Source organism: Arachis ipaensis, chromosome B10 (assembly GCF_059453495.1).
Source record: "Arachis ipaensis isolate K30076 ecotype BB chromosome B10, ASM5945349v1, whole genome shotgun sequence".
In the NCBI taxonomy this organism is placed as follows: domain Eukaryota; kingdom Viridiplantae; phylum Streptophyta; class Magnoliopsida; order Fabales; family Fabaceae; genus Arachis; species Arachis ipaensis.
The window spans coordinates 103,827,257-103,850,525 of record NC_142435.1 but is presented as its reverse complement, the minus strand read 5'-3'; positions in this window follow the sequence as shown (position 1 = coordinate 103,850,525).

Genomic DNA, 23,269 nt, shown 5'->3' with positions numbered 1-23,269 from the left:
ATCTCTTTGAATCAACATCACCCTGTTTTCCTTGTTAGGTTTTGAGTTATTTTTAGTCATAATTGTGAATCCTTGTTACATGGACTATTTTCTTTATGCCACTTACTGACTCACTAATTTTAATTTACTAACTTCTTTTTCAAATTCTAACCATACTAACCCCTTCAAAATCTCTTTTTTGATTTTTTTACTTTCCTCTAACTTTCTAACCATGGCATACTGATTTTTTTTTCTATTTAACTTGAATTCTGATACATTTTGGATTGTCAATTCTTCATTTCCAAATTTTATACTACTAAACAATCCTTAATGCACAATTACTTGACTCATTTACCTCATTCTAATTCTCCTTGCCGCTTTGAGTTTTCTTTGTTTAAATTGCCTATTTGCTTTCCTATTTTTATCCATATCCTGGTTTCCCATTTTTCAGGATGTCTGCCTCATAGAGAAAGGGAAAAGGCAAGGCTACGGGCAAGCGCAAGAGAGGAGATTCCTCCCAGTCCATCATCGCCCTCATGCATGATTCCTCATGGCGGGAGAAGAACCTTACACAGCAGGAAAAAGCTGACCAGCTGCTCCCTGTAAATGATTCAATAAAATTTGCAAACCGGTACTGTGAGCTGAAGTACCCGGCTTTTGCAAACTCCAGGAATCTATACTTGGAGAGAACTCTGAAGATTCCAGAAGCACTCCAGCAGTACACCACTGAGCAAATCAAGCACAGAGGCTGGTTCTTTCTGGAGAGAACATTGACAGAGGTCAATGCATCTTGGGTCCGGGAATTCTACTGTAATTACTACATCACCACCCTAGATGCAGTGAACCTGAGAGGAAAACAAATTCTGGTCACTGAGGAGGCCATAGAGGACATTCTCCAGCTCCCAGCCAAGTCCGATCAGCCTGATGGTTGTTTAAAGGCTGAGGAGGACATGCGCCTGATGCAGTTTGATTAGGATCCTGTAAAGGCACGGATAGATCTCGACCCGACTGTTCCTTGGGAGATGGGTCAGGACACCACCATGCCTAGAGGGATCAAGAGGGCGTACTTAAATGATGAGGCTCGGTTATGGCACCAGATCTTGAGTAATTATGTGATGCCGAGTACGCACGAGACGGAGATCCCAGCTGCTATGATCACCCTCCTATGGTGTGTGCTGGAGGGTAAGGACCTTTATCTACAACGCTTTATCCGGCATTATATGGCCAGGGTCGATGTCCGAGGCACCCTCCCTTTCCCGTATCTGGTTACACAGCTAGGCCGTCGAGCTGACGTGCCATGGGAGGATGCCAATGAGAGACCACCAGCGGCGGACTGCAGGAAGATCATTCCTCACAGCCGGAACTTCCTCGCTTTGGGCTACAGACCACCACCCTTCACTGCTACTGATGAGACAGCCCCACCATCTGCTGGACCCTTTTCATCCACAGCTGCCCCTGCTGCCCCTGCTGTCACCACTGCACCTCCACCTGCCTCTGAGCCCGTATACCGCCTCGTGCACCGCCTATTCCGACAGCTTGATCAGATGGAGCGCCGTAACCGGCACCGGTATGAGAGATTGGAGTGTCGCAGCCAGCAATGCTATTTGCATCTGAAGCTGATGATCTGACAGGGTGGTGACATCCCCTCTGAGCCCGACACACCATCAGAGCCATCAGAGGAGGAGGAGGATGAGCACGAGGAGGAGACTCATTTCCAGGAGGAGACCTATCAGCAGGCAGACACAGAGCAGGCTGCCCCGCATCAGGAGGTTACGCATCAGATAGAGGCTACAGATCCGGAGATTCCGATCCAGTCAGCACCGCCTCTATAGCAGCCAGACCCTTAGCCCACCACCACCACAGAGCCTCCAGCTACCATCCCTACCAGTGATGACACCCCTTCACACCCGGCTTGACTGAGCATCAGGGACGATGCTTCATTTTAAGTGTGAGGAGGTCGCCATCTCTGGTGTTTTTATTTTGGTGAACCACTACATCTCTTTTTCTTTTATTTTGGATATTTTTTGTATTTTTCTTTTTTTTTCTGAGTACTTATACATTGCTGCTTTTATGTATTTTTACTCTATTTTTGCATTTTGCATTTCTAGTTCATATTTTTAGTTATTTAGTTTAGTTTGCAATTCTGACTTATTAGTGGATTAATTAGTATAGTTTACCCTTTTTAGCATAAGATAGCATAGTTTAAATTGAAAAATATAAAAAGGAAGTAAGCTAGGAAATTGAACATAACAGATTTAAATCCATAAACCTTGTATATATAGCATTACATCATATAGTTAAGCTGACAACATTTCATCAAGGAGGAACATTAAAACTTTAAAGGCTACCCTAAATAATTTTTTTATGAGAATAATGGGAATTTTTAACTAAACCTGCATAACATATATGAATGATATATGATGCTTGAGTTAGAGAACACACAGCCTGTGAGTATTGAGCTTAATTGTATGGTTGCATTCAAACCATAATTTCATTCCTGTGTGTTTCGCTTCTTTTTATTCTGATGTTCTTTACTTTGCTTTAATCTATATGTCCAATTATAGAATATAGATACATGCCAAAAGAATGATTGAGGCCATCATTTGATTTTAGCTCACTTGCCCCAAAATAACCTACCTTTCACATCACCCTTGTTAGCCCCCTCGAGCCTTTAAAACCCCTTTTATTCTATTTAGCCACACTACTAGCCTTAAGCAGAAAAACAAAATAAAATCCCAAGTCGAATCCTTGGTTAGCTTAAGATAGAAAATTATAAATAGATTAAAATGTGGGAAACCTATTGGGAACATGGATGATAGAAACAAAAGGGTAGAAAAGTTGAAAGAAATAAAATAATTTAGAAAATTTGGGAAGCATGCTCATGAGAAATCAAAGTGATCAATTACCATGTGCATTAAAAAAAAGTTATTTTTCAGCATTTAATAAAAGGGGATACAAAAGAATTTCCCAATGCAAAATAAAAACAATGCACATGGGATAAAAATAAAATTGAAACATGAGCATGTAACAACAAGTGGGATAACATGGGAAAATTGGTAAAGAAGCTTATTCTACTAAATATGCATGTTAGGTGGGATCTTAGTCTAATTAAGGATTCACTTATTAGCTCACTTAGCCTTATACATATATCCTTACCTTTACCTTGGCCCCATTACAACCTTAATTAAAGACCTCATGACTTTTGGTATGACTGTACTCTATAATTGTTGATTGGTTAGATGAAGAACAAAGTGATAGAAAGTAAGAATAAAAAAGAAAAGTAGAGTGAATAAACCCAATAAACACTGAGTGACTAGAGGGTAAACACAAAATCCAGTGAGGGTTCAATAGCTCATCAGCATATATCTGTGCTTAAATTACTAATTGTTTTGCAAGTTTGTACAATATTTCCCATCTCATTTGCTAAAATGCTTTATTATTTAAGGGTTGGCTATATATATATATGTATATATGACTCCTTAAGAATGTGGATTAATTTGACTACATGTAAGCTTTATATATGAGTGGATAAATTGGAATTGCATGACTCATTTAGGTAGATGCATTTAGAATAGGTTGCATTGCATAACATTCCACCACTTTAACCTTATTTTTTACCTTGGATTTAGCATGAGGACATGCTATTGTTTAAGTGTGGGGAGGTTGATAAACCCATATTTTATGATATATTTTGTACTTAATTTGAGTGATTTATTCAATCCTTCACCCACTTATTCATATTAATTGCATGGTTTTACTTTCCTTTCCTTATTATGTGATGTATGTGAAAAACATGTTTTCTAAGCTTTAAAATTAATTATTTTAATTACCTTTATTCCCATTCGATGCCGTGATTAGTGTGTCGAGTAGTTTCAGATTTTCTAAGGCAGAATGGCTTAAGGGATGGAAAAGGAAACATACAAAAATGGAAGGAAAGCACAAAACGGAGCTTCTGAAGAAACTGGCATCCACGCGATCGCATGGACGAAGTGATTGCGTGCCAAGCGCGAATCAGCAGCGACGCGGCCGCATGACTGACGCGGCCGCGCGCCTTAAGCAGAACGCACATGACGCGATCGCATGACTGATGCGACCGCGTGGAAAGGAAATGCTCCGAATGACGCGACCGCGTGACCCACGCGGACGCGTGACAGAGGCCACGCACCAGAAATTGCAGAAAATGCTCATAGTGAATTCTGAAGCCCTTTTTGGCCCAAATCCAAGTCCAGAAGGCATAGACCAGAGGTTACAAAGTGAGAGAACACATCCATTCAGAGAGAGCTCGCCAATTTTCACTTTCCATGATTTAGATTTAGTTTAAGAGAGGTTCTCTCCTCTCTCTCTTAGGATTAGGATTAGGATTTAGGACTTCTCTTAGTTTGTAAGAGTGACTCTCAATCCAGGTTTAATATTTACTTTAATGCTTTTATGCGTACTTATAAATGTTGCCAACTTGACTTATGAACCCTTTCCATGTTATGATTTGAATTAATGATTATTTGAGGTATTTCAGTTATTGATTGCTTTCTCCTTAATTTGTGTTACCATTGCTTTCCATCTAAGGATATTTTATTCCAACAATTTTACTTTCTCCCTTTTGGTCTTGGTTAAGAAATCAGTAACTCAACATTATTAAACTCAGCATAATTGATAATCGTTATCTTGCTAATTGAACTGAACTTCAATAATCCCAACTTTTTCTTAGGAAATAAATAGGATTCGAAGGTCAAACTAATTAGTCCCTTGACTTTCCTTTACTTTAGTGAAGGTTAACTAAGTGGAATTTAGATTCAACTTTCATTGTTGTTGAGGAAGATAATTAAGTTGGACTTCCAATTTCTCTTACCTTGCCAAAAGTTGCTTTACAGTGTTTATTTATTTTAATTGCCATTTACTCTACTTGTCATTCAAATCACTTGCTTCTCACTTTCTAAACCCTGATTACAACCTTTATAGCCAATAATAAGAACATACTTCCTTGCAGTTCCTTGAGAAGACGACCCGAGGTTTGAATACTCGGTTAACAATTTTTAAAGGGGTTTGTTACTTGTGACACCCAAAACGTTTGTACGAAGGGATTTTTGTTGGTTTAGAGACTATATCTACAACGCGACTGTTTTTATGAACTTCTTTACTGGCAAAAATCCCAACGTCAGCCACTAAGGTCCTCCAATGTGGCTTCTACTTGCCTACTCTCTATAGAGATGCCCGAGAGTTTGTGCGTAACTGTGACAGTTGCCAAAGAGCTGGCAACTTGCCTCATGGTTATGCCATGCCTCAACAAGGGATCTTAGAGATTGAGTTATTTGATGTATGGGTATTGACTTCATGGGTCCCTTCCCACCATCATACTCAAACACTTACATTCTGGTGGCAGTAGACTATGTATCTAAATGGGTAGAAGCAATTGCCACACCCACTAATGATACTAAGACCGTACTGAAATTCCTCCAGAAACATATCTTCAGCAGATTTGGCATCCCCAGAGTACTAATCAGTGACGGGGGCACTCATTTCTGCAATAAATAGCTATACTCTGCTATGGTACGATATGGAATTAGCCACAAAGTAGCAACTCCATATCACCCACAGACAAATGGGCAGGCTGAAGTCTCTAATAGAGAACTAAAAAGAATCCTGGAATGGACTGTAATTGCCCGTAGAAAGGATTGGGCAAAAATCTTGGATGATGCTCTGTGGGCATACAGAACAGCATTCAAGACTCCTATAAGAACCTCTCCATACCAGCTTGTGTATGGCAAGGCCTGTCATTTGCCCATGGAACTGGAACATAAGGCCTACTGGGCAACCAGATTCCTAAATATAGATGCTAAGTTAGTTGGAGAGCAAAGATTGCTCCAGCTGAATGAGCTAGAGGAATTCAGGTTCAATACTTTTGAAAATGCTAAAATTTATAAGGAGAAAGCAAAAAAGTGACATGACAAGAAATTGTCATCTAGAGTCTTTGAACCAGGACAAAAGGTTCTGCTCTTCAACTCTAGGCTCAGACTATTTCCCGGGAAATTGAAATCCTGGTTGAGGGGATCATATGTGATCACAAGTGTATCACCGTATGGATATGTTGAGCTACAGGATATTGATTCTGATAAAAAGTTCATTGTTAATGGACAGAGAATCAAACATTATCTTGAAAGCAATTTTGAGCAAGAATGCTCAAAACTGAGGCTTGAATAAAGCTCAGTCAAGGTCCAGCTAAAGACAATAAAGAAGCGCTTGCTGGGAGGCAACCCAGCCATTAGCAAGTTATTTGTTTTACTTAATACTTAGAGAAGTTTAATATAAATTCTCTTCAAGATTACCCATCAAAATTGAAGGAATTCACAGAGTTACAGAAAGATTCAGCGCAAAAAGCAGAGAAAATGAGCTCACTGGCAAGAAAACGCTAGTAAGGAGCATTTTGGGCGTTAAACGCCAGAATGGGTACCATTCTGGGCGTTTTACGCCAAAATTGCAGCATCCTGGGTGTTCAGAAAAATGCCAATAACAAAGGATTTCTGGCGTTTAACGCCAGCCAGGGTACCTGGCTAGGCGTTAAACGCCTACAATGGCCAACTTATGGGCGTTAAACGCTAGAATGGATACCATTCTAGGCGTTTAACGCCAGAAAGACAGGGGGAGAGGATTTTGTTTTTCACTTCAAAATTTTTCAAATTTTCATGTTTTGACTCATAATTTTCTGCATAAACATGTTTCAAACTTTCATCATTCACCCTCAATTTTCAAAAAAATTCAACACTTTTCTAAATCTCTTTTCAAATTACCTTTAAATCCTTCCCAAATCTTCTTCAAAAAACTCAAGTATCTTTTCAATTTCTTTCCAAATCTTTTCAAACTCATTATATCATCTCTTATTTCTTAGATGTATAAACAAATTTTTAGATTTAACCTCTTTATATCTTTTTCAATTAAAAATCTCATCTTTTTCATATCATGATTTTATTTTCTTCCACCAATCATATCTCTATGTCATATCTCTTTCAAAATTTTCGAAATCCCTCCCCTTCTCTTATAAATACACATTCGGCCATCCCCTCCACTCCACCATTCGAATTTGCCTCTCCTCCTCTCTCTCCCCTTTCCTTTCTTTTGCTTGAGGGCAATCAAACCTCTAAGTTTGGTGTGTTTTTCCATGATCACTGAGCTAAGACTCATCAAGATCATGGCTCCTAAGGGAAAACAAACCAATTCAAGAGGCAAGAAAGAGAATACTCCAAAGAGTCTTTGGAATCAAGAGAGGTTCTTCACCAAAGAACATGCAGACCATTACCATAAAATAATGGGTCTAAGATCAGTGATCCCGGAAGTTAAATTCAATCTGAAAGAAGACGAATTTCCGGAGATCCAAGAGCAAATTCAAAATAGAGGATGGAAAATTCTAGCTAATCCTGAAACAAGGGTTGGAAGAAACATGGTTCAGGAATTCTATTCAAATCTGTGGCTGACAGATAAGCAGAGAATAACTGGAACCGCCTTTCATACCTACAGAACCATGGTCAGAGGAATGATTATTTACTTCCATCTGGACAAAATAAGAGAGGTCCTCAAATTGCCTCAACTACAAGATGATCCAAAATCCTTTAATAGGAGAATGGTGAGAGAAGATAAGGGGTTGGACCAAGTTCTAGAGGACATATGCCTCCCTGGAACTAAGTGGATAACCAATTCAAAAGGTGTCCCAAACCAACTCAAGAGGGGAGATTTCAAACCAGTTGCAAGAGGTTGGTTGGACTTCATTGGGCGTTCCATACTGCCCACTAGCAACCGCTCTGAGGTCACTGTCAAAAGAGCGGTGATGATTCATTGTATTATGCTGGGAAACGAAGTGGAGATTCATCATCTGATTTCTTGTGAGATTTACACAATTGCAAACAAGAACTCCACTGAAGCCAAACTAGCATACCCAAGCTTAATTTCTCTGCTATGTAAAGATGTTGGGGTGAGGATGGGAGTAGATGAATTCATCCCAATCGAACACCCAATCACCAAGAAGTCAATGGAAGGATAACAAGTGCAAGACAACTCCATCAAAAGGAGGGCGCAAGAGTTCCTCCCAGAAATCCCTGAAATTGACTACTGGACCTGCCTAGAAGCATCTGTCACCAAGCTGCAAGAAGCTATGGATCAACTTAAGGAAGAATAGCAGAATCAAAACTGCATGCTCTGCAAGCTGCTGAAGGAACAGGAAAAGCAGGGGCGTGAGCTACAAGATCTGAAGCGCCAGAAGCTCTCCCTTGAAGGACCAAACACCCCACAGATTGAATGAGCATCCACTGCTCAAAATCAAGGTTGTTGAATCCTAACTCTGTGATAACCTCTATTATTAGGAATCTATTTTAAGAGTTATTTATTTTTCTGTTTTTAATTTTCTGTCTTCTATTATTATTGGTTTGCTCTTATATTTATTTTTGAGTCTTATTTTCATTCCATGATTAATAAAATTTAAAGTTTATGTCTTAAAGTTATGAATGTCCTATGAATCCATCACCTTTCTTAAATGAAAAATATTTTTAATTGCAAAAAAAAAAGAAGTACATGAATTTTGAATTTTAAAACAGATTAATTATTTTGATGTGGTGGCCATACTTTTTGTTTTTTTGAATGAATGCTTGAACAATGCATATTTTTGAATTTGTTGTTCATGAATTTTAAAATTGTTGGCTCTTGAAAGAATGATGAAAAAGGAGAAATGTTATTTAATAATCTGAAAAATCATAAAAAATGTTTCTTGAAGCAAGAAAAAGCAGTGAAAAGCTTGTAGAAAAAAAAAGAGAAAAAAAAAGAGAAAAAAAAGAAAAAGAAAAAGCAAGCAGAAAAAGCCAATAGCCCTTTAAACCAAAAGGCAAGGGTAAAATAAAAAGGATCCAAGGCTTTGAGCATCAGTAGATAGGAGGGCCCATAGGAATAAAATCCTGGCCTAAGCAGCTGAACCAAGCTGTCCCTAACCATGTGCTTGTGGCGTGAAGGTGTCAAGTGAAGGCTTGAGACTGAGCGGTTAAAGTCGTGGTCCAAAGCAAAAAGAGTGTGCTTAAGAGCTCTAGACACCTCTAATTAGGGACTCTAGCAAAGCTGAGTCACAATCTGAAGAGGTTCACCCAGTTATGTGTCTGTGGCATTTATGTATCCGATGGTAATACTGGAAAATAAAATGCTTTGGGTCACGGTCAAGACTCATAAAGTAGCTGTGTTCAAGAATCAACATACTGAACTAGGAAAATCAATAACACTATCTAAATTCTGAGTTCCTATAGATGCCAATCATTCTAAACTTCAAAGGATAAAGTGAGATGCCAAAACTGTTCAGAAGCAAAAAGCTAATAGCCCCGCTCATCTAATTAAGACTGATCTTCATAGATGTTTTTGGAATTCATTGTATATTCTCTTCTTTCTATCCTATTTGATTTTCAGTTGCTTGGGGACAAGCAAGAATTTAAGTTTGGTGTTGTGATGAGCGGATAATTTATACGCTTTTTGGCATTGTTTTTAGTATATTTTTAGTATATTTTAGTTGGTTTTTATTATGTTTTTATTAGTTTTTATTCAAAAATCACATTCCTAGACTTTACTATGAGTTTGTTTGTTTTTCTGTGATTTTAGGTATTTTCTAGCTGAAATTGAGGGACCTGAGCAAAAATCTGATTCAGAGGCTGAAAAAGGACTGCAGATGCTGTTGGATTCTGACCTCCCTGCACTCGAAGTAGATTTCCTGGAGCTACAGAAGCCGAATTGGCGCGCTCTCAATTGCGTTGAAAAGTAGACATCCTGGGCTTTCCAGAAATATATAATAGTTCATACTTTACCCGAGATTTGATGGCCCAAAATGGCGTTCCAAGTCAGTATAGAAATTCTGGCGTCAAAACGCCAGAACTGGCATGAAAGTTGGAGTTAAACGCCCAAACTGGCACAAAAGCTGGCGTTTAACTCCAAGAAAGGTATCTACACGTGAAAGCTTCAATGCTCAGCCCAAGCACACACCAAGTAGGCCCCAGAAGTGGATTTTTACACCAACTATTCTAGCTTACTCATTTTCTGTAACCTTAGGTCACTAGTTTATTATAAAAACTACTTTTAGTGATTCATCTTGTACCTCATGACACTCTACACATTTTATATTGTATCTTCTACGGTATGAGTCTCTAAACCCCATTGTTGGGGGTGAGGAGCTCTGCTGTTCTTCATGAATTAATGCAATTACTACTATTTTCCATTCTATCACGCTTGCTTCTATTCTAAGATATTCATTTACACTTCAACCTGATGAATGTGATGATCCGTGACACTCATCATCATTCTCACCTATGAATGTGTGCCTAACAACCACCTCCGTTCTACATGAAAACAAGCTTGAATGTGTATCTCTTGGGTTTCTAATCTAAGATTGGAACCTTCGTGGTATAGGCTAGAATTATTGGTGGCCATTCCTGAGATCCAGAAAGTCTAAACCTTGTCTGTGGTATTCTGAGTAGGATCTGGGAAGGGATGACTGTGACGAGCTTCAAACTCACGAGTGCTGGGCGTAGTGACAGATGCAAAAGGATCAATGGATCCTATTCCAACATGAGTGAGAACCGACAGATGATTAGCCGTGCGGTGACAGCGCATTTGGACCATTTTCACTGAGAGAACGGATGGTAGCCATTGACAATGGTGATCCACCAACATACGGCTTGCCATGGAAGGAGCCTTGCGTGTATGATGAAGAAGATAGTAGGAAAACAGAAATTTAGAAGACAAAGCATCTCCAAAACCTCAACCTGTTCTCCATTACTGCATAACAAGTATTTATTTCATGTTCTTTTACTTTTTACAATTAAATCTGAGAATTATTGATATCCTGACTAAGAGTTACAAGATAACCATAGCTTGCTTCAAGCCGACAATCTCCATGGGATCGACCCTTACTCACGTAAGGTATTACTTGGACGACCCAGTGCACTTGCTGGTTAGTTGTGCGGACTTGCAAAAGTGTGATTGTAATTTCGTGCACCAGTGGTGCAGCAGGTGCTAAAGGGGCAGCAGAAGATGTGGCTGCATCAGCTGAGGCAGTAAGAGAGGGTGGTCTGTAGCCCAGAGCCTGCAACTTCCTGCCATGTGGGATAATCTTCTTGCAGTCAGCGGCTGGTGGCTTCTCATCCGCAAGCTCCCAGGGCAGCTCAGCTCGGTGGTCCATCTGAGTAATCAAATAGGGGAAGGGCAGAGTGCCTCAGACATGGACACTGGACATGTAGTATTGGATAAATCGGGGAAGGTATAGGTCCTTGCCCTCCATCACGCACCAGATAAGGGTAATCATGGCAGCTGGCACCTCAGTCTCGTGAGTGCTCGGTATCACATAATTGCTTAGGATTTGTTGCCATAGCCGAGCCTCATCATTCAGATAAATAATTTTTATGCCTTTTGGGGTCACTATTGACTTACCCATAACCCATGGGACAGCAGGGTCAATAGCTATAGTGCGCTTCACTGCTTCCCAATCAAATCTCATAAATCTCATATCTTCCTCAGCCTGCTGATAACCATCTGGCTGATCGGATTTAGGCAGGAAATGGAGGATATCTTTAATTGCCTCCTCAGTAACTAGAATCTGCTTCCCTCTAAGCCCTTACTGCATCCAGGATCGTTTTAAAATAGTTGCAGTAAAATTCCCTGACCCAAGATGCATTAACCTCAGTCAAGTTCCTCTCCAGAAAGAACCAGCCTCTCTATTTGATTTGTTCTGTGGTGTACTGTTGTAATTCAGCTGGAATTCTGAGGATTTTTTCTAGATATAGGTTCCTTGTAGTAGCAAAGACCGGATACTTCAGTTCACAGTATCGATTTGCAAACTTGACTGGGTCGTTTGCAGGCACTAGTTGATCCTCTTTTTCCTGCGGAGTAAAATTCTTCTCCCGCCAAGAATCATCATGCAGTATATATAGGAGAGCCATAGAGGACTCTCCTCTTTTCCTTTTGCCCGTGCCTGCTTTAGCTTTTCCTTTCCCTTTAGGGTCAGACATCCTAAAAAGCAGAGGTTTCAGGATACAGTTTATTAAACTAAAGCAGGAAAATAGGTAAGCAAATAGTATTTTAGCAATATAAGCATAGATGGGCAAAAGACGAATAAAATAGCAATATAAGCATGAAGTGAGTTAGATAGATGTAGAATTATGGACTGTATACAAGCTAAAAGTCAAAGAATTTAAATAAAAAAAACACGATCCAAGATCTATGATATGCGAAATGTTTGTTTGTTAGGAACAACAATAATCATGCTTTGAAATGGGTTGAAAGTATTTAGTTGAAAATTAAAAGAAAAGTTAAAAAGTTAATGTAGTTAAGACTTAAAAAGTGAAGTTAAAGTTAGTGGCATGGTATTGTAGTTCCTAGTTAACAAAAATTGCACGAACATGAAAAACCAGCAACTCACATTCAAGCAGATAATGCAGATTATTGATGATGAATCATGTAAATAAAAGAAGTGCAAAAATGAATAAAATTATCAATAATGCGATTTAACTAAGAAGGGAACCAGAAGGAGTAGGAATGCTAGCCCATTCGTCCATGAATTGGCTTGGTTGAAACCAATTAGTGCAAAATTCAAAAGTACCAAAGCCAATTTATGAATGGGAGTTGAGTGAAACAATTTACGAAAAAATCGTGCAGCATTCCGGCTAAAAATTGGATGTTCTCGGGTAATAAACAGCAGCAGAAATTCAGTTCATATAATGGGAAAGTAGTACATAAAAGAGTAGCAATTAGCAAGTCACATGAATTTAGAATAAACAAACTCAATCTTCAGCAAGAAATGCAATTTAGGTTGAATAATGTTCAAAACAGCATTAAACAGTAATGAACAGCATATTAGCAGCATCATCAGCACAGCAATTTCAAAATTGCGAAACAGATAAAGCAAGCAGCAAGAACGGCACAATTATCAGACCTAAATCCACTAACCACATCCTAGTTACCTAACAACCTAAAATCCACTACGAACATGCATCTCTAACTATCCTAATTTGAACAGAATTGAAAAATATGCAAACTAACTAACTGAAACGGAAAAGGAATCGGAGTGCAGTGGAACCTGGTGTGCGTAGTGAAAGAAATTGAACGAAGAGAGAGGGTGGTGGTGTGGTGGCACTGTGGTGGCGGCGGTTCTCACGGTGGTGCAGGGCGGCGCGGCAGTGGTGCAGTGGTGAGGGTTGGTTGGTTGTAGTTGAGAAGGGGAAGAAGGGGAGAAGGAAGGGAGGAGAGAAGGGGGGCGGGGAGGCCAAGGGGTGGCGACGGTGGCGCTGTGGTGGTGGTGGTGGCAGTTCTGGTTCGGCCGTGGTGGAGGCAGGTGATGACATGTCACCATGTCATTCTTTTCTATGCTTATTCATACAAGAAATTGATGATTTGTGCTTGAATAATGAATGCTTTTGTACTTAAATGGTATATTTTCTTGATCTTTTAATTTTATAAATCTTGTAGGAAATAAGAAGAAAAAGAAGCAAAGAAGCACAAAATAAGCTAAAAAGGAGAAAAAAAGAGCTTTGGGGAACACTTTGAAGTTGGAGCACACTTTGGAGCCTTAGGCCACGCTTTTAAAAGCGTGGCCCATGACCAAATTAAAGGAGAATAGGCAATCAGCATACAATGCTCCGCTCTTGCCGAGAGCTGAGCATTACCCTGATGCAAAGATGAGCTTGGAAGCAAAATTTTCGCTAAGTTAAAATCTGGGCGCTCACAACATGACTATGCCTTCTTCAAAGGGCTATAACTTGAGCTACAGATGTCCGATTGATGTGCTTTTAGTTGCGTTGGAAAGCTGACATTCAGAGCTTTCAAACGATATATGGCAATCCATATTTGGCATGAAATTGTGGCACGAACAAAATGCATCTTTAAAGGCCAAAAAATAAGCAAAAAAATCAGCCAATGTCTCCACCAAGGTTCGAAGAGGGAGACCAAGGGAAGCCAAGGAAGTAGCGCTCCCAAGGATAGCACAGCGCTCTCTTGGAGAGCATTGTCGTGCTCCTCTTCATGAAAAATCAAGGAAAATTGCTCCTCAAATACTTTCACCAAGGCTTGAACTTGGGACCTCCCCTTGGAAGCTCCAATGCTCCACTCACAAGGAGAGCAGAGTGCTACTCCTTGGCGCACACAAGCATCATGACACGGCCCATGGAAGCATGTCACGCAACATTGACACGGTCAAGTCCCAAGGAATGCTGCGCTCTCCCCATGAGCCGAGCATTGCCCTGGGAGCAACACCCCTGGGAGGTGTCCCACACCAAACCAACTTGAACCAAGTTTGACCCATGCTCCAAATCAATTAAACCAAGGCCATCCAAACCCATCCTTCTTCAAATCCAAAGCAAGCAAAGCCCACATCATCACTCAAAGGCATAAGAATAAGCTAGAATTAGGATTTTCATTTAATTTGTTTCTCATTTCAATTTCATTTTATTTTGCAAAAAGCCTATATAAGGCATCATTTCCATCTTTGTAAAAGGAGAGCTCCAATATAGATCATAGGGACGTTGGCTCCATGAGAGAGCATTAGGATTAGAGAACTCTCTCTTTTAGTTTTCCCTTTTTGATTTTGAATCTTGGATTAAGAATAGAAGGAATTCTGTTTCATTCTTCATCTGAGAATTCTCTTTGTTTATTTTGCTGCATAATTTCAAAGAATTGTGGTTTGGATTCACTTTCTTTTCTTCTGCAATTTAATTTTATATTTTCATTTTGCAATTGTTCTTGTTGGATCAAGGAAGGATTTAAGATCTAGACTTATTTTCTAGTCTCTTCCACTCCTGAGATCTTCAATATCCTTTTAATTGCTGCAAATTAAGCATCAGTTTTTCTGTTTTCATTCTTCAAGCATTTTTGCTTTTCTGTTTAAGATCTATTGCAATTCAATTCATCTTTAGTTCTACTGTTTGTTGCAATCTGCTTCTGCTTGTTTAAATTCTGCAATTCCAGCTCCCAATCCCTTTTATAATTCAAGCAATTTACATTTCTTGCACTTTAAGATTCAGTCATTTACATTCCTTGCAATCTAAGTTTCTGCAATTTACATTTCTTGCAATTTAAGTTTAAGCTATTTTATTTTCTTGTTCTTTATGTTACTTACAATTTACTTTCTGTTGGCTACATTTCACACAATTCACTCAATGTTAGCTTGACTAAACTAATTACCCACTAAAGTTGCTTGATCCATCAATCCCTGTCGGATCGACCTCACTCTAAGTGAGTTTTACTACTTGATGCGACCCGGTATACTTGCCGGTTAGTATTTGTGTGTTTGGAAAATTCGTTTTTCCACAAAAACACCATCAAGTTTTTGGCGCCGTTGCCGGGGATTGATTTAGATCAACAATGATTAAGTGGGTGAGAAGTCTAGATCAAGCATTTTCTTTATTTTTGTTTTCTGTTTTAAATTGAAACCAAGGTGTTTGAGTTTTTGCCTTACTTAGAAATTCTCATCTCTGATATGAGTAATTTCAATTTTCCTTGGTGTTGTGTTTTCCAAAATTCAAATGGAGTTCAACTCATCTTATGATCAAACAAATTTTATGGGATATTACCCACCATCACCAATCTCTAATGGTGGCTGGAAATATCACCAAGAAAATACAAATTCTAAGCACTCCAATCCATGGAGAATTGCTTCAGAAACACAAGATGAGAAAGAAAATCATATGGAATATTTCCTTCCACCACAAAATGATTCAAGTCATTATTCCAATGGTGGCTGGGATGGTTTCCAAGAAACTGCAAATCCTGAGCAGTCAACTCACATGAGAAATTGTCCAACCTCACCCCCCACTTCTACATTTGAAAATTCTTCATCACCTAAATATGCCTCAACACAAACCTCCACGAGCCAAAGACTCTGAAAACTTGAGTCCATGTTCAACAGAATGGTGGAGGAACATCAACAATCCCGGAGGGAACTAGAAATCCTTTCTCATGAGACGGATAAGTAATTGGAGGACACAGATAAACGCTTAGAACTACTAAGCAAGGAAAATGAAGACCAATTGATGGATGTGAAGGATAAAGTGGAAGAGCAAGATGAGGAGGCTACTGCATCAAGTGAACTTTCAATGAAGAATGAGGTGGTTGAAAATAAAACTGCACTTGAGGTGACAAAGGAACATGAACATTCACAACTCTCACAAACTTTCCTTGAATCTGTGATCGAAAAATATGAAGAGGAGATGAAGAAATCTTGGGAAGAACAACAAACCTCCTCCATAAAAGAACTATTAAGTCAAATGTTGAGTACAAAGAAAGGAGTGGAGGAACAAAAAATTGAGGAAGTCATTCAAGAAAATTCACACTAAAGTGGGGCAGAGAAGTACATGAAGGAAGAGCTCATTGAGCCACCAATTCAAAAGGCTCAGGATGAAGACAAAACTCCAATAATCACATAGCAACCAAGTCTTGAATTCAAGGAAGTGAAGGCAACTAGCAAGAACACCAATTCTATCCCTAATCCAGCAAGCAAGATCAATCAAGCCATTTGCAAAAGAAAGCTTGCTGAGGAAAGGCCAAGACAAGGGACACTAGCTGAATCTTTCCCTCCTTTGAGGTCATTCCTCTTAACAAACTGGAAGAAGAGGAAGAAAGTAAAGAACAACATGTCAAGCTAATGACACTAAAAGAGCACTTGTTGGGAGGTAACCTAACTGTAGGTAATATCTCCTCCCTTTGCTTTGTTTAAATTCAATAAATAGGCATATGGTTACATTCTAAGTTTGGTGTTGCTTTGCAACAAATTATTTTCAATCTTTTTGGATGATTGCATCAAATCAAAAATGAAAGTGACACACCAAGATTCTATGTTTGGTGTACCACTTATTTTCTATGCAATTCATTCAAGCAATACTACTTGTCTGCATAATCATAATGCCTCTGCAGTTTTATTTTTCTCTTTTAATTTGACACTTTTTCATTCTACTTTCTTTAGTCATTTTTCTGCTTTTAAATGCTTTCATTTTAGTTTGTTTATTTACTGTGTTTGTTAATACATTACCAAGAGAGCTTTATTCATGATAGATTCTTGGCTTGGTTATTGTACTTAACAAATAACAATTTCACTTGCTTAGTTTTAATTCAAATAAATTGACATATGATTGTATTCTAAGTTTGGTGTTGCTATGCAACAAAATTTGGTTCCAATTCTTACAAGATACTTGCATTAATTCCAAGTGAAAGTGTCATACTAAGTTTGGTGTGCCACTTATCTTTTATGCAATGTATTGTGCTCACCTTCTTAAGTTTGCAATCACAATGTCCCTGTCTCTTGTGCCTTGATTATTATCTTTAATTTTGCTTGCTTAGAACACATGTACTACTAACTTTTCATTGTGTAAGACATTCATGATCCATCTTAGCCCCATAACCATTGTTCTAATTGTTGCTTGAGGATGAGCAAGCATTCTGAGTTTGGCAAGGGAAAGAGGAAGAATAGAGGAAAAAGGACAACAATAATGAAGATGAGCTACAAGGTTGTAGAGTTCCTTTTTCTTCTCATTTGTTTACAGCACTTAAATTGCATGATTGTCTTCATCTTTTCTGTTTACATGTGTGTATGAATAAAGCATAGCTTGAATCTTAATTTGTAACATGTTGCTGTGGCATTATGACTACCAACTTGAGTTTTGTGAGTTCAAAAGCAATAAAGCATCATGATCATAAACAAACAAGGCATTAAAGAAGAACTTAGTATGCGCATACAAGTATTGGAAAGCTAGTATGATTAATTGTTGCTCAATTGCATTGGATTTTATTTAATTGAAGTTTTCATCTAGGACATTTTGTGAAATCTTTTGAAATCATAAAAACCTTGAAAAAGCAATTACAAATTAAAGTAAGAAAAGAAAAAGGGAAAGAATGAGGAAGCTGAAGGCTCTGAGTACGAATGGCAATTTATTTGTTAAGTACTTGTGGTGTTTATGTATCAAGCCAAATGCTTGAAAACAAAATACTTAGAAGTCAAGGCTAGGCTCAAGTGCAAATGCACTCCCTCAAAGCTCAAGGCTCTGAGCATCAATGATTAGAGAGTCAAGAAAAGAAACAAATGAGCTTAATGAAGTCCTCTAATTAAATGCTTGTGGTGCTTTGATGACAAGTCATCCTAGCCTATTTTAGCTAGTCTTTTTATTTAGTTTTCATTAGGATTATACACTTTCTTGAGCCACAAGCAAGCCAATTGAGTAGATTTTCATGTTTCCCTTGATTGAACCAACCATATATGAATTCATGCCATTTCATGAGGTTTTATGCTATATTTGTTGCATATTATGAAAGATTGAATACCTCATGATTTTAAGCATAGCTTTGATAAGTTTGGTTAATCAATGATAGGTGAAGAAAGCTTGGAGAAAGGTTGAAGCAAAGAGGAATGGCTAGGAGTGAAGAGAGGACAATGGAATAAGTGAAATTGAACCGGGATGCATGAAGTTAGCCCCAACGTTAGCCCCCTAACTTGGAGGCTAACGTTGGGCATGAAAATCACTCCCTGGGCTCCCCACGTTTGAGCCAACGTTAGCCCCCTAACTTGGAGGCTAACGTTGGCACATGACATTGCAAGGAAGAGGCCAACGTTAGCTCCAACGTTAGCCCCCTAACTTGGAGGCTAACGTTGGAACTTGAAATTCATCCCTGGGCAAGCCAACGTTTGCGCCAACGTTAGCCCCCTAACTTGGAGGCTAACGTTGGCACATGAGTTATAAAAGGGGAGAAGGCCAACGTTTGCGCCAACGTTAGCCCCCTAACTTGGAGGCTAACGTTGGCACATGAATCACAAAGGGAGGGGCACCAACGTTTGCGCCAACGTTAGCCCCCTAACTTGGAGGCTAACGTTGGCGCCACTAGCACTAAGCAAGGCCAACGTTAGGGTCAAAGTTAGACCCCTAACGTTGGCACCAACGTCCAAACCAGAGAATTATGCTTGCTGCTATGAAAAGTTAGGGTCAAAGTTAGACCCCTAACTTTGGCCCTAACGTTGGGACCAACTTTGGCTAACTTCAAAACCGGTTCAATTGGTTCACTTCGGTTCTTCTTCAAACTTCAAGAGCAATCAACAAAGGCCTCTTTCAACCCAATTCCACCAAGAACAAAGGCCCAACTCAAGGCTTGAAGATCATTTTGGAAAGTGTATAAATAGGATAGAATTCAAGTTATTAGGGAGCTTGCCTGGAGAGTTTTCCTTAAGAGAGCTTTCCTTTTGAAATTTTCATAAGAGTTTTTGGAGAGCTTTTGTTACTGAGTGAACTTTAATTTCTTTGTTTCCATTGCTTTCAATTTCATTTTACAATTGTCTTGGATCTTGGATTGGAGAATTGAAGAAATTCTGTTTCAATCACAATCTTGGATCTCTCTGTTTCTTTACTGTTGATTTAATTTCATTTCCGGTTCATTGCTCTTCATCTATTCTCTTTGCAATTTACAATTTCCTTGCTATTGTTCTTGTTGGATCTAGGAAGGCATTGAGATCTAGACTTGGTTTTCTAGTCTCTGGGTCCTGAGATCTGAATTTCTCATTTCAATTCCCTGTTTATTGATTTTTCTGTTCATTTACTTTACTGCTTCAAGATCCGGTTCAATCCCAATTCCCTTTCCCTCTTCTGTTTGATGCAATTTAGTTTTTCCTTGTTTAAATTCTGCAAATCCATTCCCCAATTCCCTTTACATTTCAAGCAATTTACATTCCTTGCACTTTAAGATTCCGCAATTTACATTTCTTGCACTTTAAGTTTCTGTCATTTAATTTCTTGTTCTTTAAGTTTCAGCAATTTATTTCTTGTTCTCTTTACTTCAATGCAATTTAATTCTGCAAGTCACACAATCATCAACCAAATCTTGATTCGCTTGACTAAATCAACCACTAAACTAAAATTGCTCAATCCTTCAATCCCTGTGGGATCGACCTCACTCCCGTGAGTTTTTATTACTTGATACGACCCGGTACACTTGCCGGTTGGATTTGTGGTGTTTTGGAAGAGATTCGTTTCTCACCAAAATATCTCATCAAGTTTTTGGCGCCGTTGCCGGGGATTGATTAGATTGACAATGATTAAGTGAGGTGGTGATATAGATCAAGCACTTTTTCTTTAATTTTGATTAACCCACTAACTGTTTGATTTTTTGCTTAAGCTAACTAAAACTTCATTCTAGCAATAGATTGAAGTGCTACTGGTTTGTGTGCTCTTATGTTCTGCTTGTATGTCAGGTACAAGAAGAGCCATACCCAATTTTCATGAACAAGACGAAAGAACTCTCAGGAGGTTAAGAAGAGCTGAAAGAGGGAAAAATATTATTGGAGAAGAGGAATCAGACGAAGAATTCCACGAGATGGAAGGAGATACATCTAATCCAGAAGGAGGAGTCAATAATCAACCACAACAGCGGAGAGTATTGGCTTCCTATACCTTTGCAAATGCTAGACATTGTGGAAGCAGCATTCTCACCCCTAATGTCAATGCAAATAACTTTGAACTGAAGCCACAACTCATCACATTGGTCCAGAACAATTGCTCATTTGGAGGAGGACCATTGGAGGATCCAAATCAACATCTATCTACCTTCTTAAGGATCTGTGACACTGTCAAATCCAATGGCGTGAATCCTGAAACCTACAAGCTTCTGCTGTTCCCGTTCTCATTAAGGGATAAGGCTGCACAATGGCTTGAAACTTTTCCCCAAGGAAGTATCACTAGTTGGGATGACTTGGTGACTAAATTTCTAGCCAAATTCTATCCACCCCAAAGAGTCATCAGGCTGAAAACTGAGGTGCAGACATTCACACAATTAGATGCTGAATCCTTGTATGAAGCATGGGAGAGGTACAAAGCCTTAATCAGAAAGTGTCCTCCAGAGATGTTCAATGAATGGGACGTGCTGCAAAATTTCTATGAAGGCCTGACATTGAAATCTCAGGAGGCATTAGATCATTCTGCTGGAGGTTCACTACAACTAATGAAAACTGCTGAGGAAGCTCAGAATCTTGTGGATATGGTGGCCAACAACCAATATTTCTTTGCTCATAAAAGAAGCCGCCAACCATCACAAAGAAGAGGAGTAATGGAACTAGAAGGAGTGGATTCAATCCTAGCTCAAAACAAGATGATGCAGCAGCAAATTCAACAACAATTTGAGCAAATGGCCAAGAGGATTGATAGTCTCCAAGTTGCAGCAGTCAACACTAGCCAACCATCAACCACATGGGGACAGAGTGAAAAAACTCAAGAAGAACAATAACAAGAGCAAGTTCAGTATATGCACAACCAAGGACCAAATGAAGTGTATGGTGATACATACAATCCATCCTGGAAGAACCACCCAAACCTCAGATAGGGAGATAACCATACCCAAAACCAACAACCATGGCAGAGGAACTCAAACTAACACAATCCAAGAAACAACCAAAATCACAACCAGCAGCAGACTAACCAAAACCCCTTCAGAAAACCTCAAAACAACTACCCCAACATCAACCAATACCAATCTAATAACCAATCCACCAACCAAAATGCCTACCATTGACCACCCACATCTCATAACCCACCTCAAGTATCACCTGAAGCCCAAAGAATCACTCACTTGGAAGCCATGATAGACAAAATGTTGAAACACCAAGAAATGGTAGCCAAGAATCAGGAAGCCTCTATAAAGAGCCTAGAGAGACAGATGGGGCAAATCTCCAAGCAAGTATCTGTTGAGAGATCTTCAAACGCACTGCCCAGTGACACAATTCCAAATCCCAAGGAGGAATGCAAGGCAATACAATTAAGGAGTGGAAGAGCATTGACAAGCAACAATGACACTACAAGGAAGCAAGCAGAGAACATCAAAGAACCAACAGAGGATGAGAATCAAACAAAGGCAGATGAGGATAAGGAGCAAGATGTGATGCCAAACAAAGACACTGAGAAACTCAAAGAGAAGAACAACCAGCCACATAGCTCAAAGGAAGTAGCTCAGGGGCAGCAGCAAATGGGAAAAAGCATCACACCCCCACTGCCTTACCCTCAGAGGTTCAACAAAGAGATTAAAGACAAGCATTTTCACAAATTCCTTGAGATTTTTAAGAAGCTGGAAATTAACATTCCCTTGGCTGAAGCACTTGAGCAAATGCCTCTATATTCCAAGTTTCTGAAGGATCTTATCAACAAGAAAAGAAGCTGGGATGAGAAAGAAACCATAATGATTGCTGAGGAATGCAGGGCCTTGATTCAAAAGGGGCTTCCTCCCAAGCTTGAGGACCCAGGAAGCTTCCTGTTGCCTTGCACCATTGGGAAATTGACAATCACTAAAGCAATGTGTGATCTCGGAGCAAGTATTAACTTAATATCATCCTCCTTGATGAAAAAGCTGCATATAAAGGAGGTCAAACCAGTACAAATGTCTCTGGAGCTGGTAGACAAGTCAATGGTATACCCCAGGGGTGTAATTGAAAATCTCTTGGTCAAGGTGGACAGTTTTATATACCCTGCTGATTTTGTGGTTCTAGAATCAAACGATGATGATGGTGACTCTGTTATATTGGGAAGGCCATTCTTGGCCACTACTAGAGCTATTATAGACGTAGAGGATGGGGAATTAACTCTAAGGATACATGACCAGAGCATCACTCTGAAGGTGTTGCCAGAAGCACAATTTAGCAAGGAAGAGAAAGACTATATGAAAAATGACTAGGAAAGTCACAGCAACATCCCAATGCTAAAGACTGTGCAGACTGATGAAAAAGCCCAGGAGGATAGTAGAGTATTAGCCACTGAAAAGAGAGGCCCCCAAGGAAAGCCTATGGCCAGAAAAGAAAGATCAACAAAAGGAAAGATGAAACGCAGAAACAAAGCAAAAAGGGGCTGGAAAAATAGAAAGATTCCAACAGAGGGGCTTTCCAAAGGTGACAAAGTGCAACTGATATATCAACAGTTGGGGGGCAAATCAACAAACCGAGGATTACTACACTGTCAGCAACATACTATCATTAGAGCATGCTGAAATTGAACACCAGAGAACAAAGAAGAGGATCACGGTCAGGGGAGACAAATTGAGGCCCTACAAGCACCAACCACCATAAAAGAAAGCTTCAATGTCAAGCTAGTGACAATAAAAGAGCGCTCCATGGGAGGCAACCCATGCTTTAAGATTCTTGTCATTTTACATTCAATAAATTATGATCACTTGATGCATGAATTCTTTTCTCTTTTCATGAACATGTCCATTTATTGCATACACTATTTTGAAACATATGCTACGTTTGGTGTATCTTCAAGCACACTTAACCAATATT